The sequence below is a fragment of the Myxocyprinus asiaticus genome, chromosome 4, assembly GCF_019703515.2.
Source record: "Myxocyprinus asiaticus isolate MX2 ecotype Aquarium Trade chromosome 4, UBuf_Myxa_2, whole genome shotgun sequence".
Classification (NCBI taxonomy): domain Eukaryota; kingdom Metazoa; phylum Chordata; class Actinopteri; order Cypriniformes; family Catostomidae; genus Myxocyprinus; species Myxocyprinus asiaticus.
In genome coordinates, this window is record NC_059347.1 from 10,684,549 (window position 1) to 10,704,180 (window position 19,632).

The window sequence follows — 19,632 nt, forward strand, 5'->3', positions numbered from 1 at the left end:
ATATTTCAGCTCTGTAGGTGTATACAATGGAAGCGAATGATGATCAGTCCTTTGTATTTCCAAAAATCACATAAAGGAAACATAAAAGTAATCCATATGACTTCAGTGGTTAAATCCATATATTCAGAAGTGATATGATAGGTGTGGGTGAGAAACAGATCAATATTTAAGTCTTTTTTAATACTAAATTGCCACTTTTACTTTTACATCTGAAAGTCACCAGCCTGTTTAGTTTCACTTTCACATCTGAAAGTGAAAGTTAAAGTGGAGATTTAGAGTAAAAAAGCACTCACCCAGACCTATTATATCACTTCTGATGATATGGATTTAAACGCTGGAGTCTTATGGATTTTTGGAGCTAAAAAGGTCTGATTACCATTCACTTCCACTGTATAGACCTACAGAGCTGAAATATTCCTCTAAAAAATCTTTGTTTGTGTTCTGCTGAAGAAAGAAAGTCCTACCCATCTGGGATGGCATGAGGGCGAGCAAATGATAAGAGAATTTTCATTTTTGGGTGAACTATCCTTTTAATGCAATGAATGAAGAAAAACTTATCAACAAAGTGGAGTAATATCTTGAATTATATGCCACTAATCATAGGCGACCTATGAAAATCAGTTGCACTTACGCGTTCAGGACACATTCCATGTGTGATACCTGTACTTTGTCCTATTTGTGATGCAACACGCTTCTCTTTTGATGTGTGACACCCTTTATTTTGAACAATTCAGTGCATGTTATTCCAAAGAGAAAAAAAAATGACTTTGTACGCTTTTAAAATGTAATAACTTGCTCCACCTCTAAAACAACTTTCCTTTTCAGTTGACATCACCAAGGCTTAAAATAATCTTATATAATATGTGTGATACATCTCTAGCTTTCTTTGTTAAGGAGGAAGCAGGAGCCGGGTAAACATCCAATGAAAGACTTTTATTTCTCAACTTTTCAGTGACACCCAAGGGTTTGCTTTTCAGCATAACAAAAAACACACAGAACACTCTGCTTCGTGCATCTCTCTCTCTCTCCTCCAGCGGTTTGGATTGCCCTTTTATCCCTCTCCAGTTCTCACTGCAACACAAAACAGCTGTTAGAGGTGATTTCCCACAGGCGTCAATCCTTACCGTTCTACCTCTCCCGGCCTCGCTCTCCAAAGACGTCGCTCGGCCACGCCACCATCACCACATACCCCCATCGCCTGACTCAGGCCGGGAAGCCATCTGGCCTGTCACTTACTCCCACCACCCCCCCTCATTTCTGGAGAGGAAATCTGAAACAGCCATCTGCACACCCAGCCTGTGGACCACCTCGAGCTTAAAAGGCTGGAGAACTAGATACCAACGGGTGATCTGCACACATTGGTATCCTTCATGCAATGGAGCCACTGGAGCGGGGCGTGGTCCAAACAGAGGGTGAAAGCACACCCCAACAGATTGTACCGGAGGATGAGGACCACCCATTTGATGGCCAAACACTCCTCCACTCTGCTGTACTTAGTCTCTCTCAGCATGAGCTTACGACTAATGTACAGCACATGCACTCCTCCCCCTCCACCATCTGGGACAGTACCGCTCCCACCCCCCTGTCCGATGAGTCTGTCTGCAAGATAAAAGGGAGAGAGAAATCAGGAGAGTGCAACAACGGCCCGCCGCAAAGTGCAGCTTTCACCCGCCTGAATGCCTGCTGACATGGCTCCGTCCACTGGACCAGATCTAGAGCCCCCTTTTTAGTCAGATCAGTCAGTGGGCTGGTGACGGTCAAATAATTAGGCACAAACCTACAATAATAGCCAGCCAGCCCCAGAAACTGTCTCACCTCCTTTCTCCGTCTTAGGTCTCGGGCAGGCTGCAATCGCTGTGGTTTTTGGCAATTTGGGGCTGCACCTGACCATGACCCAAGTGGAAGCCCAGATACCATACACAGCGTGTGCAGCATGCGGTCTGACGATTCAGTCCATGAGCCGCTGAAATGTAGCCGGGGCCCTGAATAAACCGAACGTAAGCGTCATGAATTGGTGTAATCCGAACAGTGTGGAAAATGCCGTCTTTTCACGGGACATGGGAGTTAAAGGGATCTGCCAATATCCCTTTGTTAAATCCAGTGTCGAATAAAAGTGAGCTGTGCCTAACCAATCAAGCAGTTCATCAATCCGAGTCATTGGGTATGCATCAAATTTAGACACCACATTGACTTTTCTATAATCAACACAGAACCGGACTGAGCCGTCACTCTTCAGAACCAGCACCACCACCCCCATATCCAGCATGACCTTTAATTCTTCCCGAACCACTTCTTTTTTGTGCTCAAGTAATCGGTAGGGATGACTGTGTACCACTACCCCTGTGGTTGTTTTGATATGGTGCTCTATGAGATTTGTACAACCGCGAAGAGACAAGAACACGGAGAATTCTCCTTGCAACCTGGCAACATCCGTGACTTGTGTCGGTGAGAGATGGTCTCCGCAAGTGACCGGGGTGACTCGATCAGTGGCTTTTAATTAATTTCCGGTCCGAGCTCCTCCCTCTCCAGAACCACTGTCACTAAAGTCACGGGAACCGCCTCTCTCCATGGCTTTAGGAGGTTGAGGTGGTAAATCTGACATACTCCACCTCTATCCATTCGTTTAACCTCATAATCGATTTTCCCGACTCGCCATGTGACCTCAAAGGGCCCTTGCCACTTGGTGTAATTTAGAGCTCAATGTGGGGAGTAATACAAGGCCTTTATCTCCCGGTGTAAATTCTCATAGCCGAGTACCTCTATTATACAACCGGCTTTGACGTTCTTGAGCCTGGAGCAAATTCTCCTGTGTTAATTACCCCAGTGTGTGGAGTTTTGCTCTCAGGTCAAGAACGTATTGAATTTCGTTTTTGCTGTTTGAAGGTCCCTCCTCCCAATTTTCCCATAGGACATCGAGCACACCATGCGGTCAACGCCCATACAATAATTAAAAGGGCTCTCCACAGACGTCGCTCAGCCACACTCCCATCACCACAATATGCTATTCACGCATTGTTTTGGGCTACGATTGTAGGTAATTCAGCATCTAAAACCTTGCCACAAATTGATGCGGTAATTTAATGCCGGTTTAGAGTAACATCATAAGTTACAGCAAGAAAAGCTAATTACTATATATTTGAAATAGAACCATTACCATTGGGATACATCAAGATAAGGGGTGAACCTGACCTTCAGCTTCCATGCAGTGTTTCAGGAGGGAAGTTGTCCTCTACAATCCATTGTGGTATGGAACACCCCCCTTTCATGATCCAATCAATTCTGGATAAAATTAAGTCCCACCCTCTATTTTGTTCTAATTAAATATTCTGTTTAACTTGGAAATACTGTACGTCACATTACAAAATTAAAATGGTTTTCAAACACCATTTCATGGTGACTTTAAAGCCCTAATCACACAAAGAATGAAACGGACAAGTGAAACAAATAGCCAATGACTTGTCTATTCACTCCAAAATCTAAAAGAAAAAGTCAGTCACATACTTTAAAACCACAAAATCACATTCCCTCTGAATTTATTTATTATTTTAATATTATATTTATTAATAATTAATATTATATTTAATATTATTATTTTTTTCATTTTCAGCCCCAGTGTAAATAGGTCCATAGGAATGCAATTATATTTCTTGTTTACTGTGAATATTTGCAGTGTCATTCGCTTTTCGTGTGTTAGTGAAGCCTCAAGCGTATGCTGTATGTGAAATATTGTATGTACAAAACCAAATAAACATTTTAGTCATTAATTAATTATATTTTACTGTTTTGTAACTAGTTTGAGTGGGGCAAATTAATCATGTTACCGCTGACTGTGTTTCAGATGTTTTCTTATTGGTTAGCAGTGTTGTTTGTGAGGAAGCTATTGTAAATCAGGCCTCGAAATGTGCTGTTGCTATATGGATGGGGGCTGAATAGACAGGGTTAATTATTGCAGGCTTCAGGCATTCATTGCTCTCTCTCTCTCTCTCTCTCTCTCTCTCTCTCTCTCTGCTGATTGGGTTGACACTTCTTTTAATTTGGTTCACCAGTCACTAATGTGTTTCAAGCACAAGTTTCTAATCATTCTCTTTTAATTAGTTTTAGTGACAACAGAACAGACATCTATCTCTGTTTGTCTTGTGGAGGACATCTAAATAAATCATAATTCAACTTAAAATAAACAGAGGAAGAAAAACATATGGCAGCCTGATCTCACTGAAAAATTGGCATCAGAAAGTCAAATGTTTCAACTTTAAAAACAGTGTATGTTTCCTGAATATCTGAACTGAACCTCCTAGTGGCTGGACCCTACAGTTTTGAAATACTGCGCAAATAGACCTTATTCATTCTAGTGCCATCTTTGATTTTTAATGGGAATGACAACGAGGCTGTAAGGGATAGGCTTACCATCTCTTCAATGGCATGAATGGTATAAAGCTGTGTAAAGCTCCTAGATCACATCTGATTTTCCACTTGTAACTCATGTTGTTTGGAGTTCTTCGTATACTGAATTTACTTGGACAGATATTTTATCAATATTTTGTCCACGGAATGATCCAAAAACACTTTAAACTGCAGTACAGCCCAATGAAGAGACTATAAGTATATCCCTCACAGCATCGTTGTCATTCCCATTAAAAAGATGGTGCTAGCGTGACAAACGTCTGTGCAGGAATTTTGAATGAAAAAGGCACGTCAACGTTTGAAGACTCTCTAGCATCGTGACGGCGACTTTGCACAGGCAACCACATTTTCTTTAATAAAAATCTTCTTACATTTACATTAACATTTAGTCATTTAGCAGACGCTTTTATCCAAAGCGACTTACAAATGAGACACATAGCAAGCAATTTGTCATACAAAGTTTAACAAAATCTGCAGTACAGGATTGCCAAGTTCTCACAGTGAAGCAAAAGTGAAAGAATAGATTTACAGTAAAAAATTTACTTCAATATTGATTGTTTCTCATCCTCACCTATTATATTTCTTCTGAAGACTTATGGATTACTTTTATGCTGACTTTATGTCCTTTTCAGACCATCAAAGTTCTGGTCACAATTTCATTTGCACTGAATGGACCAACAGAGCTGAGATAGTCTTCTAAAAATCTTTGTTTGTGTTCTGCTGAAGAAAGTCATAAACATCTGTATTGGCATGATGAGAGAATTTTCATTTTTGGGTGAACTAATCCCTTAAACAGCATAAGGAAATTTGCGTTCTCATGTACATGATGTTTCAAAATGTCGCTTTCTGCAAAAAATGGTGTATTTTCAAATGGGATACTGCCATACTACTCAAACTATTTTTTAAACTACTTATAATGAACTAGGAATGGTAAACGAAACGGCACGGTTCAAGTGGTAAAGTGCATATCCAGCCTACTATGTTTGAAACAGATATTGTTGCATATTGCACACCACTGCACATCCTATACTGCATACTAATACTTTTAATATAGCAGACAATATAAAGTATGTACTGCACAGCATGCAGTCAAAGGTATATTAGAATTCTATTCCCAAACACTTCTTTCACCTCTACCCCACGCCCTGTTTCACTTTTCCTGCTTGCTTACTGCGCTCACTGACATTTACACAAGATACTTTAATATTGCAATAGTCAACATCAGGAGTGCATCTGAGACATCTACCTCAGATAACACACACACTGCTCTCACTGCTCTGGTGTTCTGTACAGCATATCTGAAAGTCATATGGTCATTTAATCACTTAAGTTAAAAAAAAAAAGCCTGCTTTGTTTATTTATCACTCTGTTGAGTCTTATAACTGCCATGTTGGGAGTTTTGGGTTAGATTTGCACATCTTTAACTGCAATTTTTGACCTTTCAGTTTCCATTTGTGAAGTCTTTATGTGTGAAATAAACTTTTCATCATTTTCTGGTCAGTTTGAACTTTAAAGCAAATTGATTCTCCCTGGATTCTCTTTGGCCTTTTCACTTATTTAAGTCCAGTCTCAACTGTGCCAATATTGCCTTGCCTCATAATTTATTATTTATTATTATCATTGTAAAACATCTAAAAAGACACAAATTGTCCTTGATTAAAAACATGCCTTTGTTGGTAAAAGAATAAAGATGATACGCAGCTCTACCCGTCGTTCCAGCCTGATGACCCTACTGTCTCAGCTCATATCTCTGCCTGCCTCTCGGACATTTTGGCCTGGATGAAGGAACGACATCTTCAGCTCAACCTTGCCAAGACAGAACTCCTTTTGATCCCAGCCAACCCATCTGTTGACCACAACCTCACTATTCATCTTGGTTTAACTACACTAACACCAACCAGAACAGCCCAGAACCTGGGAGTGGAGGTAGATGACCAGGTTAATTTCACTGCACACATCTCATCAACCTCCCAGTCTTGCAGATTCGTGCTTTACAACATCAGCAAAATCAGACCTTCCCTGTCTGAATATGCTACACAGCTCTTGGTCCAAGCTCTGGTCATTTCAAGACTGGACTACTGCAATGCTCTGTTGGCTGACCTTCCAGCTAACACAATTAAGACACCTGCAGATGGTCCAGAATGCAGCAGCGCATCTGGTCATCAATCAGCCAAAAAGGGTTCATGTCACCCCATTCTTGATTTCACTCCATTGGCTACCTGTAGCTGCCTGCATCAAATTCAAGGCTTTGACTCTGGCTATCAGGACAGCCAATGGAACCGCACCCTATTACTTCAGTGCACTTCTTTAGGTCTATGTCCCAACTCGCTCTCTGTGGCCTATGAACGAGCATGGCCTGGTGGTCCCATCACAAAGAGGCTCAAAGTCTATTTCACGATGGTTCACTTTCTCTGCTCCTCTGTTGTGGAATGTCCAACCTCCACACGATCTGCTGTTACCTTCTCAACATTCAAGAACCAGCTAAAAACACATCTGTTCCACAAGCACTTAACCAACCCACACTTATTGCACTTACTACTGCACTTGACCTATACTTAATGAAAACAGATCAATATTTAAGTCCTTTTTTTACTAAAACATCTCCACCTTTGACCAGCCCTGACCGGTAGGTGGCTGAATGTGAGTCACTTCCGCACCAGAATGTGGAAGCAAAGTGTTCGGGAACAGAATTCTAATATATTTTTGACTGCATGCTGTGTAGTACATACTTTATATTGTCTGCTATATCAAAAGTATTAGTTTGCAGTATAGGATGTGCAGTGGTGTGCAATATGCAACAATCTGTTTAGTAGGCTGAATATGCACTTTACCACTTGAACCGTGTTGTTTCGTTTACCGTTCCTAGTTCATTATAAATTGTTTAAAAAAATAGTTTGAGTAGTATGGCAGTATCCCATTTGAAAATACACAATTTTTTGTGCGACTGTAAATCTACTCTTTCACTTTTGCTTCCACATTCTTGTGCGGAAGTGACTTTCACATTCAGCCACCTACCGGTCAGGGCTGGTCAAAGGTAGAGATTATTTAGTAAAAAAAGGACTTAAATATTTACATTTATGCATTTGGCTGACGCTTTTATCCAAAGCGACTTACAGTGCACTTATTACAGGGACAATCCCCCTGGAGCAGCCTGGAGTTAAGTGCCTTGCTCAAGGACACAATGGTGATGGCTGTGGGGATTGAACCAGCAACCTTCTGACTTACCAGTTATGTGCTTTAGCCCACTACGCCACATCCAAATATTGATCTGTTTCTCACCCTCACCTATCATATCGCTTCTGATGATATGGATTAAACCACTGGAGTCATATGGATTACTTTTATGCTGCCTTTATGTCATTTTTGGACCTTCTGAGTTTTGGTCACCATTTACTTGCATTGTATGGACCAACAGAGCTGAAATGTTCTTCTAAAAATCTGTGTTTGTGTTCCGAAGAGAAAAAAAAAGAAATCATACACATCTGGGATAGCATGAGGGTGAGTAAATGAGAGAATTTTCATTATTAGGTGAACTATACCTTTAAGACTTTACAGTTCGGATCTATAATTTACAAAAATGTCAATAAACCTGCTTTTCGGCACAGTACAAGTTTGCATTCGATTTAATTGCTCTGTCAACTCTTTGCAGACATTTAATTTTCTAAAAAAATGTTATTTCTGGATGATCAGAGCAACATTTCAGATGCAGTGATTGGTCTGCTGGTTAGTCCAGTTATGAACTAGTTATTCAGTCACATTACTTTTTTGATATGCATCTTTTATTCCTGATAAATGCAATAGGAGTTTATTCTGTAAATGTATTTCCATCATAGTGTGCACATTTCTTCTTATCGAATAAAAATATTATCCACCTCAAGCGACCGTATAAGTTTTTATGCACATTTAGAGATTTTATTTGCATGTTAGTGTTTCCATCCAGCAGCATTTATGCAATATTCCAAAATGTGCATAAAAATGAAAAGTGGATAGAAAACCAGCTAATTCTTGTGAATCTTTTACCACATACAGTACATTATTTTTTTCAACATTTTTAGGGAGCTCAAATGCCACTGTTATTCTACATATTTTTATTGGTGCTTGCTAACACTTGCGATAGAGCACAACAGTCTGGTTCCGGAAGTAAAAATCCTATTCTTTTTTTATATGCAAATTGATTTTTAACAATAACTTATATAATTTATATAATAACTTATGATGCGCATCCAGTCCCACCACAGGGGAAGGTAAACACTGGAGCCGATGCAAACTGATAGGAGATGGCACTTGTCAGTGAGTCGTCTTAATGTGGCCAATACTAGGGTACCGGAAGTATCGGAAACAACATGACGACCTCCTGTATGGTCATGTTACCAAAAGAGCTCTGCGGCGACCGTCCACTCTTATTACATTCTATGGATGATAGTCTCGAGTCCGTCTTCTTACACTCTTAAACTACTTATATATTTGCAAATATCTGAACATTTTGCAAATATACACTGATGGCCAAAAGTTTGGAATAATGTTCAGATTTTGCTGTTTCGGAAGGAAATTGGTACTTTAATTCACCAAAGTGGCATTCAACTGATCACAAAGTATAGTCAGGACATTACTGATGTAAAAAACAGCACCATCACTATTTGAAAAAAGTCATTTTTGATCAAATCTAGACAGGCCCCATTTCCAGCAGCCATCACTCCAACACCTTATCCTTGAGTAACCATGCTTAATTGCTAATTTGGGACTAGAAAATCACTTGCAATTATATCAGACACAGCTGAAAGCTATTTGGTTCATTAAATGAAGCTTAACATTGTCTTTGTGTTTGTTTTTGAGTTGCCACAGTATGCAATATACTGGCATGTCTTAAGGTCAATATTAGGTCAAAATGGCAAAAAAAAAGAAACAGCTTTCTCTAGAAACTCATCAGTAAATCATTGTTTTGAGGAATGAAGGCTATACAATGACAAGATTTCACACAAAGGTGTACACTACAGTCTTCAAAGACAAAGGACAACTGGCTCTAACAACGACAGAAAAAGATGTGGAGATAAAACTAAACAAGAGGATAAGTACATCAGAGTCTCTAGTTTGAGAAATAAATGCCTCAAATGTCCTCCGCTGACAGCTTCATTGAATTCTACCCGCTCAACCCCGGTTTCATTTACAACAGTAAAGAGAAGACTCAGGGGTGCAGGCCTTAACAAAGAATTGCAAAGAAAAAGCCACTTTTGAAACAGAAAAAAAAAAGAAAAGGTTAGAGTGGGCAAAGAAACACAGACATTGGACAACAGATAATTGGAAAAGAGTGTTATGGATCTTAACCCCATTGAGCTTTTGTGGGATCAGCTAGACTGTAAGGTGCGTGAGAAGTGCCTGACAAGACAGCCACATCTATGGCAAGTGCTACAGGAAGTGTGGGGTGAAATGTCACCTGAGTATCTGGAAAACTGACAGCTAGAATGCCAAGGATCTGCAAAGCTGTCATTGCTGCACATGGAGGATTTTTTGATGAGAATTCTTTGAAGTAGTTTAAGAAGTTTTGAAAAAAAAAAAAAATCAAATTGTAATAGTAATTTTTCACGTTATTAAAGTCCTGACTATACTGTACGTTGTGATCAGTTGAATGCCACTTTGGTGAATAAAAGTACCATTTTTTTTCCATAAGACAAAATCTGTACATTATTCCAATCTTTTGGCCGCCAGTGTATATATAAAGAAATGTCCCTTTTTCAGTACACTGTATTTTAAAGATAATTTCGTAAAAATCCAAATAACTTTACAGATCTTTATTGTAAAGGGTTTAAATGATGTTTTCCATACTTGTTCAATGAACCATAAACAATTAATGAACATGCACCTGTGGAACGGTCATTAAGATACTAACAGCTTACAGTCAATTAAGGCAATTAAGGTCACAGTGGGGGCCTCATGTGGTAGAATTACGCTGGCTACCACCCCTGGAGTTCGCTAGTTCGCTAGTTCGAATCCCAGGGTGTGCTGAGTGACTCCAGCCAGGTCTCCTAAGCAACCAAATTGGCCCAGTTGCTAGGGAGGGTAGAGTCACATGGGGTAACCTCCTCGTGGTCGCTATAATGTGGTTTGTTCTCGGTAGGGCGCATGGTGATTTGAGCGTGGTTGCCGCGGTGGATGGCGTGAAGCTTCCACACGCACTATGTCTCCGTGGCAATGTGCTCAACAAGCCACGTGATAAGATGCGTGGGTTGACTGTCTCAGACGCGGAGGCATCTGGGATTCGTCCTCCGCCACCCGGACTGAGGCGAATCACTATGCCACCACGAGGACTTAGAGCGCATTGGGAATTGGGCATTCCAAATTGGGAGAAAAAGGGGAAAAATCCCCCTAAAAAAATAAATAAAAAAAAATAAATAAAATTAAGGTCACAGTTATAAAAACTTAGGACACTAAAGAGACCTTTCTACTGACTCTGAAAAACACCAAAAGAAAGATGCCCAGGGTCCCTGCTCATCTTAGTGAACGTGCCTTAGGCATGCTCTTCACTGACGAGTCATGGTTTTGTCTCACCAGGGGTGATGGTTGGACTCATGTTTATCGTTGAAGGAATGAGCATTACACCGAGGCCTGTACTCTGGAGCGGGATCTATTTGAAGGTGGAGTGTCCGTCGTGGTCTGGGGCGGTGTGTCACAGCATCATCGGACTGAGCTTGTTGTCATTGCAGGCAATCTCAACGCTGTGCATTACAGAGATTATATGGGTTACATGTGGTACCCTTCCAGCAGGCTCATCCTGATATGACCCTCCAGCATGACAATGCCACCAGCCATACTGCTCGTTCTGTGCATGATTTCCTGCAAGACAGGAATGTCAGTGTTCTGCTGTGGCCAGCAAAGAGCCCAGATCTCAATCCCATTCAGCATGTCTGGGACCTGTTGGATCGGAGGGTGAGGGCTAGGGCCATTCCCCCCAGAAATGTCTGGGAACTTGCAAGTGGGAGTGGAAGAGTGGGGTAACATCTCACAGCAAGAACTGGCAAATCTGGTGCAGTCCATGAGGATGAGATACATTGCAGTACTTAATGCAGTTGGTGGCTACACCAGATACTGAGTGTTAATTTTGATTTTGACCCCCCCTTTGTTCAGGTACACAATATTCCATCTCTGTTAGTCACATGTCTATGAAACTTGTTCAGTTTATGTCTTAGTTGTTGAATCTTTCTATGTTCATACAAATATTTACACATGATAAGTTTGCTGAAAATAAAAGCAGTTGAAAGTGAGAGGAATATATATATACATATATTAGTACTGTGCAAAAGTTTTTGGCACTTGTGAAAAATTTTGCATAGTGAGGATGTCTTCAAAAATAATGCCATAAATAGTTTTCATTTATCAATTAACATCATACAAAGTCCAGTAAACATAAAAAATCTAAATCAATATTTGGTATGGCCGCCTTTCCTTTAAAACAGCCCCAATTTTCCTAGGTACACCTGGACACCGTTTTTCTTGGTTGTTGGCAGATAGGATGTACCAAGATTCTTGGAGAATTCATCACAGTTCTTCTATTTATTTAGGCTGTCTCAATTGCTTCTGTCTCTTCATGTAATCTCAGACTGACTCGATGTTCAGTGGGGGGTGCTGTGGGGGCAATGCCATCTCTTGCAGAGCACCCATTCTTCTATTCTAATCTTTTCTATTTGCAAAGGGAATGTTTGGGAGTCTAAAATGTATTTTTCCTATTGGCACACTAAAGCTGAAGATATAAATAACCATCTTAAGACAAATGTTTTGTGAAACATCTTCAGTGCCTAAAACTTTTGCACAGTACTGTGTGTATATATATATATATATATATATATATATATATATATATATATATACACACACTGAACAAAATTATAAACGCAACACTTTTGTTTTTGCCCCCATTTTTCATGAGCTGAACTCAAAGATCTAAGACTTTTTCTATGTACACAAAAGGCCTATTTCTCTCAAATATTGTTCACAAATCTGTCTAAATCTTTGTTAGTGAGCACTTCTCCTTTGCCGAGATACTCCATCCACCTCACAGGTGTGGCATATCAAGATGCTGATTAGACAGCATGATTATTGCACATGTGTGCCTTAGGCCGGCCACAATAAAAGGCCACTCTAAAATGTGCAGTTTTACTGTATTGGGGGGGTCCGAAAACCAGTCAGTATCTGGTGTGACCACCATTTGCCTCACGCAGTGCAACACATCTCCTTCGCATAGAGTTGATCAGGTTGTTGATTGTGGCCTGTGGAATGTTGGTCCACTCCTCTTCAATGGCTGTCCGAAGTTGCTGGATATTGGCAGGAAATGGAACACGCTGTCGTATACGCCGATCCAGAGCATCCCAAACATGCTCAATGGGTGACATGTCCGGTGAGTATGCTGGCCATGCAAGAACTGGGATGTTTTCAGCTTCCAGGAATTGTGTACAGATCCTTGCAACATGGGGCCGTGCATTATCATGCTGCAACATGAGGTGATGGTCGTGGATGAATGGCACAACAATGGGCCTCAGGATCTCGTCACGGTATCTTTGTGCATTCAAAATGCCATCAATAAAATGCACCTGTGTTCGTTGTCCATAACATACGCCTGCCCATACCATAACCCCACCGCCACCATGGGCCACTCGATCCACAACGTTGACATCAACAAACCGCTCACCCACATGATGCCATACACGCTGTCTGCCATCTGCCCTGTACAGTGAAAACCGGGATTCATCAGTGAAGAGAACACCTCTCCAAAGTGCCAGACGCCATCGAATGTGAGCATTTGCCCACTCAAGTCGGTTACGATGACGAACTGCAGTCAGGTCGAGACCCCGATGAGGACGACGAGCATGCAGATGAGCTTCCCTGAGACGGTTTCTGACAGTTTGTGCAGAAATTCTTTGGTTATGCAAACCGATTGTTGCAGCAGCTGTCCGGGTGGCTGGTCTCAGATGATCTTGGAGGTGAAGATGCTGGATGTGGAGGTCCTGGGCTGGTGTGGTTATATGTGTTCTGCGGTTGTGAGGCCGGTTGGATGTACTGGCAAATTCTCTGAAACGCCTTTGGAGACGGCTTATGGTAGAGAAATGAACATTCAATTCACGGGCAACAGCTCTGGTGGACATTCCTGCAGTCAGCATGCCAATTGCACGCTCCCTCAAAACTTGCGACATCTGTGGCATTGTGCTGTGTGATAAAACTGCACATTTTAGAGTGGCCTTTTATTGTGGCCAGCCTAAGGCACACCTGTGCAATAATCATGCTGTCTAATCAGCATCTTGATATGCCACACCTGTGAGGTGGATGGAGTATCTCGGCAAAGGAGAAGTGCTCACTAACACATATTTAGACAGATTTGTGAACAATATTTGAGAGAAATAGGCCTTTTGTGTACATAGAAAAAGTCTTAGATCTTTAAGTTCAGCTCATGAAAAATGGGGGCAAAAACAAAAGTGTTGCGTTTATAATTTTGTTCAGTGTATATGTATATATATATATATATATATATATATATATATATATATATATATATATATATATATATATATATATATATATATTGTTCCTTTCAATTTTCAAATACTTTTCTGCTTCAAATTAAAGTTTGTAATGTTGTGATTCACCTCGGAGCTGGTTGGTTTGGTTCATTGCTTACAACTCATTTATGGAGGATTTTATGAAATCCCTATGGAAGAAATGAATGGAAAAAATCATTCTGGATACACAACAGCTGAAAAAGTGGGCGGGCACTGTTGCACACTATTATTACTGTTAATGCATAGAACAAATCCCTAATCCTGTGTAATAAACTTCAGTGTGTAACTTGCTCTGTATTGTTTGTGCTAAAGACATGAACAATACATCCCCTAGCAAACATTATAGAATCACCACACTTAGAGGATGTTCACCCAGATTTTTTACTTTGTAGCAAATAAACAAATCACAGATATGACACCAAACTATTTTGTTTAATAGCTGAACATTCTGGCTTCGTGAAACCTCCCTCAAACAAATTTAATTACATTATTTTAATTAATGGCATATTTTTTTCCAGATCAAGTAGAGGAAAAAATTATGGAATCACCTTGTAATTTGCATTTCTAAAACAAATACCGGCGCAAGTCTAACAATGCAAATTAGTCTGCAGTTAAAAGAGAGTGCTTACAGACCTTAACAAGCTGTTGGACTTGGCTAACTGAAAGGAAACATGGCCCCAACAAGAGAGCTGTCAATTGAAACAATGGAAAGGATTATAAAACTCTTTCAAGAAGGAAATCAACACGGAGTGTGGCAAAAGAAGCTGGTTGTTCCCAGTCAGCTTTGTCTAAAATTTGGTATAAGTATAAACAAAATGGGAAGGTTATAAAAGGAAAATATGCGGGTAGACCAAGGAAGATGTCAAAGTGTCAGGAGAGAAAACTCAAAGCAATTTTCCTTCAATATAGAAAATGCACAACAAAACAAATGAAAAACAAATGGGCGGAAACAGGAGTCAATGTTTGTGACAGAACTGTAAGAAATCGGCTGATTGAAATGGTATTTACATATACAAAAGCAAAACGAAAACCAGCACTAACACCTAAACAGAAGAAAACAAGGCCACAGTGGGCTAAAGAGAAGCAATCATGGAGTGTGGATGACTGGATGAAAGTGATATTCAGTGATGAATCACGAATCTGCATTGGCCAAGGCGATGATGCTGGAACTTTTGTCTGGTACCATTCTAATGAAACATATAAAGATGACTGCCTGAAGAAAACAATCAAATTTCCCCAGTCATTTATGATATGGGGTTGCATGACCAGGGGAGATGGCAATCATTACCTCAACAGTCAATGCACAGGTGTACATTAAAATTTTGGACAGTTTTCTCATTCCATCGATAGAAAATAGGTTTGGTGATGATGAAGTCACTTTTCAGGATGATAATGCATCTTGCCATAGAGCAGAGTGTTACAACTTTTCTTCAGGAAAGGCATATCAACTCAATGACATGGCCAGCAAACAGTCCGGATCTCAATCCATCTGAAAATATATGGTGCAAATTGAAAAAATTGGTCCATGACAAGGCTCCATCCTGCAAAGCTGATCTGTCAACCGCTATTCGAGAAAGTTGGAATCAGCTTGATGGAGAATATTGTTTTTCATTAGTGAAGTCCATGCCTCAAAGAATTCAGCCCATCATAAAAGCCAGAGGAGGAGCAACAAAGTACTAATTGTGATTTTTTTTTTTTTTTTTTTTTTTTTTTTTGATGATTCCATAATTTTTTCCTCAACACTGAGTGATTCCATAATTTTTTCCTCTACTTGATCTGGAAAAAAATATGTCATTAATTAAAATAATGTAATTGAATTTGTTTGAGGGAGGTTTCACGAAGCCAGAATGTTCAGCTTTTAAACAAAAATTGTTTGGTGTCATATCTGTGATTTGTTTATTTGCTACAAAGTAAAAAAGCTGGGTGAACATCCTCCAAGTGTGGTGATTCCATAATTTTTGCCAGTGTTTGTACCTTAATCATGTGGCTTGTTGAGAAGAAGTGGGCTATTACTTTTCTAAGCAACCAGATTAGTATGATTTTCACCTGGTAGATGAAAAAATGGCCGACAATTCCCTTTGACTTACTTCAATGGACCCAAGCTATATCTATGGACCAGAATATCACAGAGACTTGTGGACTTGGAACAGTAAACAACCACCTAGTAAGCATCCAAAACACCCTAGCAACTGCACCAATGAACTAAACCACTCAGAACACCTTACCAGTCACTTAGTCTTAAAGGCTATGGTGAAAACATTTAATAGGTATATTATCATTCAGGTCTTCGGTTGGCTGTTGCCTCTGTGTTTTACCTGATAACATCTACCTGGAAGTATTAGAAAGCCTTATACCTCCCTTCAGGGCTTAAGCTTGAAACAGCGAGGCATTACTGTAAGCAACAATCATGCACTCTCACTCTGCGTGCAGGATAGCCCATAGTGCTGTACTCATATTTGGTTTTTTAATAATGAAACGCTTTTTTGGAAAGGCAAGATTAAAAATTCATGCAGAAATCTGAAGATATGCCCTGAAATCAAGCTCAACGCTCTTACTGACATTGGTAAGGTTGCACTCACTCTCCTAAAGATCAATAATTCAGCAGCAGGTGAGGGAAGATACTACTAGATCTAAAAGTGTGAGACACTTTAACTTACTACGGGTCAAAAAGAAACAAAGCAAGCTAGCACTTTTTCTTCAGTTTTGGCACTGATGTAAAGATATATGTGTGTGTGGCAGGGAGTGAGGACAGTTTGTCTGCAATCAGGGTTGTTCTCTTTAAATGTAGCCTAAACTCTGCAATCCAATGAAAATATAGGGGAAACCGGGGCAATTTGTCACACTTTTTACCCCAGTGAATATTTTTCAGGGTAGGTTTATTTTGGAAATTCAATTTTTGCATAGGCACACTGTAACAGGGTTTAAAATGGGCAAGGAGGAGGCGTGAACCGGCTGAACAGTCAAAATAATGTTTAATGAAAACTTAAAAAGACACAAACATAAACACACACGGCAGCTGCGTGAGAGAGCATCCGACTCGGCCTTATCCCTCTCCTCGGCTGATTAGCCCGATTGGGCTCTAGGCTGTCAGCAAAGGGTTCAACTTTCGGCATATGGAGTCATATGACAAAACAAGATGCCGCCGATCACAGCGGAGTTTGACTTTGGGAGAAACTCCAACAAAACTACATCTGGTAAGAAACCCAATTAAGTTTTACATTGACACCTGTTTGAGTCAAAAGATTAGAGTCTCTAGTTTCATCCAATATGCCATTTTTAAAATTTGAACGCCACGCTGTTAAACACAATGACCACTATAGTGGACAATAGCGCTAGTTTTTCATTAGAAATCCTACAGTAGATTTACTGTGCATTTTCACATTGAGAAAAAAAAATATATATATTTTTGCTTTTAAGAGGATTTATATGGAGTTAGGATGAAAATAAGGTACATATGAAACTGTTCTGAGACCAGTGCAGACAGACAGCACACTGAAGGTCAAGTCATTCACTAAATAGGGAGTAAGGGCACATCCTATTGCTTTCCTATGCTGCTAGGTGCATTCACTCAGAACATCCGATCAAAAGTTCAGTTTCAGGCTGCAGATGATGTTTGGCAGAAATGGGACAATAGTTGGACTTTTGATTCAAAACCTTACAGTTACTGAGATACAGCACAACTTCCCTGTATGACAACACAATGATCCTTTGAATAGAGCTCAACTGGATCGTTTTTGTCCAATTGAGATGTTTACATACTTTTCATTAATAACAGATTAATAACAGATTATTAGGCTGCATGTAAACGTAGCTAATTTGCTTGTATGACGCCTCACTGAAACAATAAGTGGTTTGTGTTTGAAGTCGACACTAAGACCTTGGGTCACAACCAGAAGGGGGCAATTATAATTGATGGAATCTGTTTGATTTACCGTTCCATTCATATCCATTTGTGTCATGCTCGATATATCACAATTTCCTATGCAAATGATCCGCTTACACATCACTTTGATTAATGGCATGGTGACAGCCGCATTCGGGACGTTTTCTCCTGCTGCTCTCAATTTACAGTGGCCCAGTGAGAGGCAGCACCAGGAGTCGCGCTGACATCTGCTGTGCTGACTGGGTACCGCAGAAGCGAAATAAGCATAATGTCATATCACAGCTGAAAAAGTGAGAATTATCTTAAGATCTTTAATGAAAACCTCAATAAATTAAATAAATAATCGATAATAAATTCCACCCTTTGACCATGAACTTTGGTGCACCGCAAGGCTGATTGCTCTAGTCTTTGTTTCACAGATCCACATTACAGTACTGATACCGTCATATAGTTTATTTATATTATTTTACTGATTATTTTGAAGACTTATTGACAAATCTACTGATTAAGCACAGTTTCGCCATCCGACTAGGGTGAGGGACCCAATCCTTGGCGTTGCTCTGAGGTGTTGGTGTGTAGGATATATGTAATTCATTCATTCTTTGACTGTATCAAATTAATTAATTAAGGCTATAATATTATTAAGTAATTTCTGCAGTTTCAACAAAAATTATCTTAAGTTTAAATCATTAGAATATAGGCTACAATAATGTTCAATACGTTCACAGAAAACGAAATCTTTACGTTTTGAAATCAGAAAAATATGAAAGCAGAGGGGTGGCAATTAAAAATGTATGAAGGATTAAATGATCAATCTATTAATTTGAAAATTAAAACGTGAATAAATTCATTCAAATTCTTTGGTGTCCATAACATTAGCTCTCTAAATGGTCCAACTCTAAATGGATAGCTCTCTCTAAGTATTATACACCTCCTTGGTCCTGCGAGGTATTAAGGCACAAGCCTCTTTGCCACTCAGAACAGTGCTAAAGTGTTCAGAATGCAGTATTAGTGCTGAAAAGGTGACTGGAAAAAACAACATTTCTCATTTCTTCATTTATTTCACATTGTGCCAACAGTCATTGGCACTGAATCCAGCACTGTTCATCTATCTCAATCTATTTGACATTTGAAGTGCCTTGTTTCAGGGAGTCGGACCACTGTGGCTCTCTCTGCTCAAGGCACCTGGCAATCAGGGGCCCCTGGGAACTGGCCCCATTGGCCTGGGCTTTAATCCATCCTTGGGTGGTAAACTGGACATTGGTACAGTTGGCTCCTTAGTCAAACCAATGTATTTCCAAAGTACCATTAATAACGCACAACGCTCAATTTAATTCAGCTGCTCGCCTCAAGTGGGCATTTTAGATTATTAATGGCCAAAACCTTACTTGATCTGAATTAGGTTTTAAATGTCTTTACAAAAAGTACCATTGCAGTACCATGATGCTGAATGATTACCATATTCTTGTAACATGGTACAGTTGTGCTCAAAAGTTTGCATACCCTGGCAGAAATTGTAAAATTTTGGCATTGATTTTGAAAATATGACTGATCATGCAAAAAACTGTCTTTTATTTAAGGATAGTGATCATATGAAGCCATTTATGATCACATAGTTGTTTGGCTCCTTTTTAAATCATAATGGTAACAGAAATCACCCAAATGGCCCTGATCAAAAGTTTACATACCCTTGAATGTTTGGCCTTGTTACAGACACACAAGGTGACACACACAGGTTTAAATGGCAATTAAAGGTTAATTTCCCACACCTGTGGCTTTTTAAATTGCAATTAGTGTCTGTGTATA

The 19,632-nt window shown here is 39.8% G+C and overlaps 1 protein-coding gene across 1 annotated transcript in view; it reads right to left on the bottom strand.

Moving 5' to 3' along the window:
• Nucleotides 1-1,584: 1,584 nt before the first annotated feature.
• The window catches only part of LOC127433822 (ribosomal protein S6 kinase alpha-4-like), a 69,659-nt gene continuing 51,611 nt past the window's right edge, over nt 1,585-19,632 (bottom strand). Inside the window, exon 20 of the transcript XR_007895946.1 lies at nt 1,585-1,599. The gene's annotated coding sequence lies outside the window, so the exon portion shown is untranslated. The remainder of the gene's footprint in view (nt 1,600-19,632) is intronic.